Raw genomic sequence first — 6000 nt, forward strand, 5'->3', positions numbered from 1 at the left:
GAAGAACCAATCACAAAACAGGCAGGAGATGCAAACGTTGATACCAGTGAAGTCCCCGGTGCTGAGATCACATTTTTGTGTGGTACTGTGGGCAGGCACAAACTCACTCTGCCACAAACAGCTGGAAACCATGAGTAGAGAATATCGAACTAATCTATTCTGCCTCCCAGAAAAGTGAATTAGCTCAGGCTCTGTGTCTTGCTCAGCATGTTAATGAGATTTTTAATCTGCTTTGTGCACGGGCACAGCGAGCTCCCATCTGTTGTAGAGGCAGGCACAGCAAGTGGGCATCTGAGGGCAAACTGGCATGTAGAGATACCAGGAGGAAGAAGCAAATGCCATTTTTGTACCATAGGGATGTCCGGAGGAGGAAGACTTCATGCTCTCATTGTAGGTTTTTGCTTTTCACTGCCTTCTTACTTCCTTCTATATGAATTAAAAATAAAGATTTCATCCAACATCCTTTGGGAAAGGTCAGGTTTACAGCATCAGCTTCTCTGAGAGTAGCAGACTTGCAGCTACCCAGGGCTGGAACATGTAGTTCTGTTGATGTAAAATTCAAAGAACTTGCAAACTCCCCAGTGCCTCAAAGAATGAAGGTGACAGCTGCTTGGGGGGTGCTGGGGAGCTGGTGAACTGGGCATCTCGGGCACATCTTGTAACATAAACAGGCTGGGAAGAAAGAAACTAAACAGCCCCTCACCTGTTGATTCACCCAATAACCATTCCACTAGATGCTGATGATTGCAATAATGCAATACAGAAAATGGACTGGGAATTATAGAAATACCTCTGTTAATAAGCTAGGGTCTTCTCTGTGGGGGAGGAGATTGCCCACTAAAAGTTGCTAAGTTGAAATAGATATATATGACATTTTTGCATGCAGTTATTTGGAACCTGCTGGACCCCTGTGTTTTTCTTTTGTCCTTCAGGCTGCATAGAAATAAAAGTGGGAACAGGAGATGTTGCCTGTGGATACATCTCCAGACACAAACAGAAAACACAATCTTGGGCCTAAAAGCCAGAATATGAGGCGTGCTACACCGTGAAAGTAGGGCTCTGGCTGATGCTTCCCCTGGAGCTTCTTATGCAGGGCTTTCCCGTGCCCAGTCTGCCCAGTGCCTAGGACGGCGTGGGCTCTACATAAGGCTTGTCTTAGACAAAGATAAAGAAGGAGCATTTCTCAGGCAGTGCCCTCCCCAGTAAAAACTTCTGCCTGAATTGAGATGCTGCTTAAAAACAGATGCTTCACTCTGATTTAAGCCAGCAGCATTCCCTGATCCGTGATCAGTGGTTCCAATACGAAATATTGTAAGAATGCAAAAGTGTCTCTCGGTGTCCTAAGTGCAGTGAGTTGCCTGCCTTTGTTCCTATTGGCTATAGAATAAATGAACTTAGATTCATTTTTGGCCGTTCACCCAATGTTTACCTTTTTTTTCCTGCTCTAAAGAAATCCCACCTATCAGAAGCACATCCCCATAAAAACTCTTGACACCATAATATTCTCCCGAGTAAATGAAAGACAGATTCTTCAGGTAAGGTGTTCAGACTTCAAATTCTTAGAACACTTTCCCCATAATCCACCTTTCTTTTTGTTTTGCTAGGTGAACACGATCAATATACCTAATAAATGGGATAAAACAGCTGGAGAGCTATATAGAGAGGAACTCCTGCATGCTCTAGAGATATGACAGCTGATACAGGGGTGACTGGTGAAGAAATTGATGATGCAAGGAGATATTTCTAGCATTGCCTTCAGATTTAATCAGAATTAATCAAAATTAATCTTTGCAAGAGATTACAGTGTGGTCTAGATAGAAGATAAGCTTTAGAGCAAGCAATAAGTCTTAGGGAGCATCCACGCTTGCTGACTTTTTAAATGAAAAATAACAACACAAGTGTGTCAGCAAGGTGGTGCAGCCCTGGGATACATTAACGGGGTGGTGGTGAATCGGGGGACTTCAGATTTGTCCCTGATGGACCCAGGCAAAGCTGTGACTTCCCTGATCTCCTGCCAGCGATTGTCCTGCCCCAAGCCTGAGGCTGGACCAGGGGCTCTAGAAGTCCCTTCATCCTAGCTTCAATTAGGAAAGGAGCCAGAACAAAAAAATAACAATGAATTCTCCAGGATTACAAAGGGAAACCGAGTGGAAGATTAATGTGTAAAGGCACGAGTAACAAAATATCTGCTTATCCCCAAAGACACAGGAGGAATCTACATTTCTCAGGTTCTGCCTAACAGGCTTTTGTTTATGAAATACAGAATTACATTAAATCCTAAATGTGACTAACATTCTTAAGTGAATTAGGGAGCAAGGCGGCGTTAATTGTGAAAAGAAAAGCTCTTTTCCTCCAGGCTAGGTTGTCAGGTCTATTGGTACAAGACCACAGTTCACCAGCTGAACAAAATGTTGTGCCTGGGAGAGGTTTCTGTGAGACAAGGTGGCCCAAGGCGTTAGAGTACATTGTTTCTTCTTACTCCTTTGCTAACAAAGATAGATGGCACTAAAACCAGTTTAAATCAGGCCAACGACTCTTGTTAGCCTGAACAAGGTGGTGAAGAAGTCTCAGAAGCGACGGTATGTGGTGGGCATGGGGCCTCCAGGGCTCTGTCTGTGTTAGAGATTGCTTGGTGTCCCAGAAATACCTCTAGAGGCCTTGCCTAAATATCTTAGGAAGAGCTTCTGGTTCAATTCAAGAGGTGGTTGGGGGAGTGCAAGCCCAAGGATGTCACATAAAGCTGGGGGAATGGGAACAGAAGCTGGCACAGGTGCTGGGGAGCACGAGTCATCTTCTGCTGTGAGGTTGTTGCAGCACCACCATGATTTTCCCTTGTGGAAGCAGGGGTTGTGGTAAGAAACATGCTTTAAATTGGACCATCCCGGCAGGTATTTGTTGAACACGTTGTCTTTGTCTCGTTTGTTTTGGAAGAAAGCTGTAAGGCTATCAAAGGATCCTCTGGGGTGCTTAGCTGTATACCGAAGCTCGCGATAGTTCACAGCCGATCTGGCTGACATCGCTGGTGTGTCAGGCTGCCTTTTCTGTACACAGGTGACATGTTCTAGCAGGAACTGTATGCCAGCTGTATGTCAGGGGCCATATGGACCGCAGCAGCTTTACTGGGATTCACTTATTTTCTAGCTGAGCAAGAATTGCTAACTTCTAACCTAAAAGAGCTGGCTGAGATCTTTCAGCTTGTGAGTTTTTTTCCTGAGCTTGCTGGAGGGACAGAGCACGGGTACCAAAGTTGGGGTCTAACATACACAAACACGCTGCTTGTCACTCTGCGGTCATATGGGTCCGGTAGGAGCTGCCAACGTGGAGCTGCTCCGCACAGCTGCATGAGGCAGGGTAAACTGCACCTTCTGTTCTTCAGGGAACTTCTTTTCCTGAAGTCCGATGTGGATCCTGCTGGAAAGAAGGTCCTGTGCATGTGCCGGCTGGTATCGCGCAGTGCGGGCTCACCTGGTGCTCCTGCTGACCCCTCTAGCTCCTGGTTGCTGATGTGTTTTGCTACATCAAGGCTGCGCATGGCACAAAGGTGTATCCACGGTCCTCAAACACACTTTCCTAACTCCTTCAAAAAAAAAAAAAAAAAATCATCTGGCTTTTGTCCAGAGTTGTGACCTATTGCCCTACTCAAAAGTGGCTAATTGCCCAAGACTAATTCGCTTTAAGAAAAGGAGCCCTGAATAAGAAGACCTGAAGAACTTCTCTCTCATTAAACCATACAATTTTAACAGGAGGTCGTCACACATGACACGAGAAAAGATGATTCAGTGTCATGTGCGGGTGCCATGGCCAGGTATGCGCGGTTCCCAGATGCCTCCAGGTACTGAACCACGTCTCATTCTGCAGGAAAGACAGAGCATCCCGGGCAGTCCTTGAGACACTGGTGAGAGAGAATTCCTTCTGTGGCCCCTGGAGTAATCAGTGTAATCACAAACACTGGGCTGGGATACAAAGATGCGGCACCTTGGCAGCATCAGTGCTCCTGGCAGCCGTGCCGGACCCATCCTGGGCTCCAGAAGCCTTTCTGGGGCTCACAGGGGTGCTGGCCTCGCTAGGAGATGCTTTACTGCCCACGAATCCATTCACTAAGTGGCTTTCCACACATCAGGTATTTTGTCATACAAAGGAAAGACAGAAAAAGATGGGAAGATCTATTTAGACATTTTAACGACTTCTTCCCACGTCTAATGGGAAGGCGGTTAAATGTTGAATTCCATAACTCTTTAAAAAACTTTTGACAAGTGCTGCCTGGGGTGGTTGTGAGTAGCCTTATTAACTGTGAAACTCCCCAGTCCCCGCTTGAAAGTTCTGAATTTACCAGGGTTGTAAAATCTGAGGGCAATGAACTCCAGCTGGTAACCTGCAGCTGACTGAAACCACCTCAGTGTAACCTTACTCAGTGGCTAGTAACATTTATAGCTGGGTGATGCAAGCCATGTGCGCCCAGATCACAGTAACTCCAGACTGATAGGCAAGTCCAGATGGACAGTGTATCAACTAAAATTAATAAAGCAAATACAATTTACAACTGTTAAAAATTAACAGCGGTGACCTGTGCTTGGGATGGCCCCTGTATTTGGTCGTCTGCCTGTGTCCCTGCTATCTCAGGAATATTTGCACCTCTGTTTGCTTATGAGACTGTCTAAAGTTTGTGGACTGGGTGGGATGGAGTTTTCCTTCATGGTAAGCCCTGAACTCACAACCTGGGATATCTCTGGTCATAGGTCTTCAGCTTAAACAAGTTCAGCTTCTGTCAGCCTTTCTGTTTTCCATGCACAGTCAGCCTTGTATGCGCTTCACAAACGCAGAAACACGTATCCCAAAAAATCTGTGTGTTTCCCAGGGTGCCAGTACCACCCTGCCATGGTCACCAAATTTTTACCCGATGATCTGTAGATAGAATTAGGATCTGTCTCTCCTGCACTGGATCAGGCAGCTTTTTTGCACCTTTCCTTGCCCGAAGCAGAGGGTGGGAAGGGAGGCATCTGTATTGAACATCCCACCCACTCCCCCCCACACAAGAAAGTCTTTTTGGGTACCACAGAGCTAATGCAAGTTCAGGAAAAGAGGTGTAAATTCATGATCTTTTGCATGTGTGCTTTGCACACTGATGGCTTGGCCAGAAAGGCAGAGGCAAGAAAAGACTTCAAGAGAGGGTCCCACACAGGGGCAGGAAAGAGGGAAGGGGGCTACCTTTATAGCAGGTTCTGAGCTGGACAGAGATTTAATATATTTACTTATGAATGTTCTATTTTGTAACTGGTGTAATAGAAAAATTTTTGAAGGTTCTCCAAACCTTACCCTTTGTTCCCAGATAGGCTAAGGCTGAGGTGTATGAGAAATATTTGTGTTTTCCTACCGTTGCAAAGACATGGGGGGGTACATCAGGAGTTACATCACAAGTGTCAAAGTCCATCTCAGCCACAAATCTATCAAAGTGCTTGCCAGTATTGCTAGAGCAAGAACTAGAGGGACTGGCTAGGAACAAGCCCACTTAGGGTGTTTTTAATAGCTTTCAAACCTTACTTCTGCATTAGAACAGGTTAGGGGGATGCCCGGCTGAGAACTAAGAGGCAAGAACCCAAATAACTAGCAAAACTGCAGTCCAGATTGATTGAAACAGTTTGGAAGAAATTCACTCACTTTCTTCAAAGTATCCTCGTAGTCACTGTGTACAGCATGCTGCCACCGCAGGGTTGGAGTTAAAGAGGAAAATACACCGCTTTCAGTATTTCCACCATATTTTAGGTACTTGCCTTGTTGAATGGGTGCCTCGTTTGGACCAGGCTTCCCGCATAGATGAGTTTTACTTGTGGTTGAAGAGTCTTTCTACAACCGTAGCTTAACCATTAATAGCCTATTTTTCTGAGACCAAGAAGTACAAATAAATTATTTAAGCGTCAGAGCCCCTTTGAATAAAGACTGAGGAGCACTTTGCCTGTTTGTTTGTTTGCTTTGTTTTAAGAGAAGGGCAGAAATGAACATGGA

The sequence above is a fragment of the Falco punctatus genome, assembly GCF_963210335.1.
Source record: "Falco punctatus genome assembly, chromosome: 3".
NCBI lineage: Eukaryota > Metazoa > Chordata > Aves > Falconiformes > Falconidae > Falco > Falco punctatus.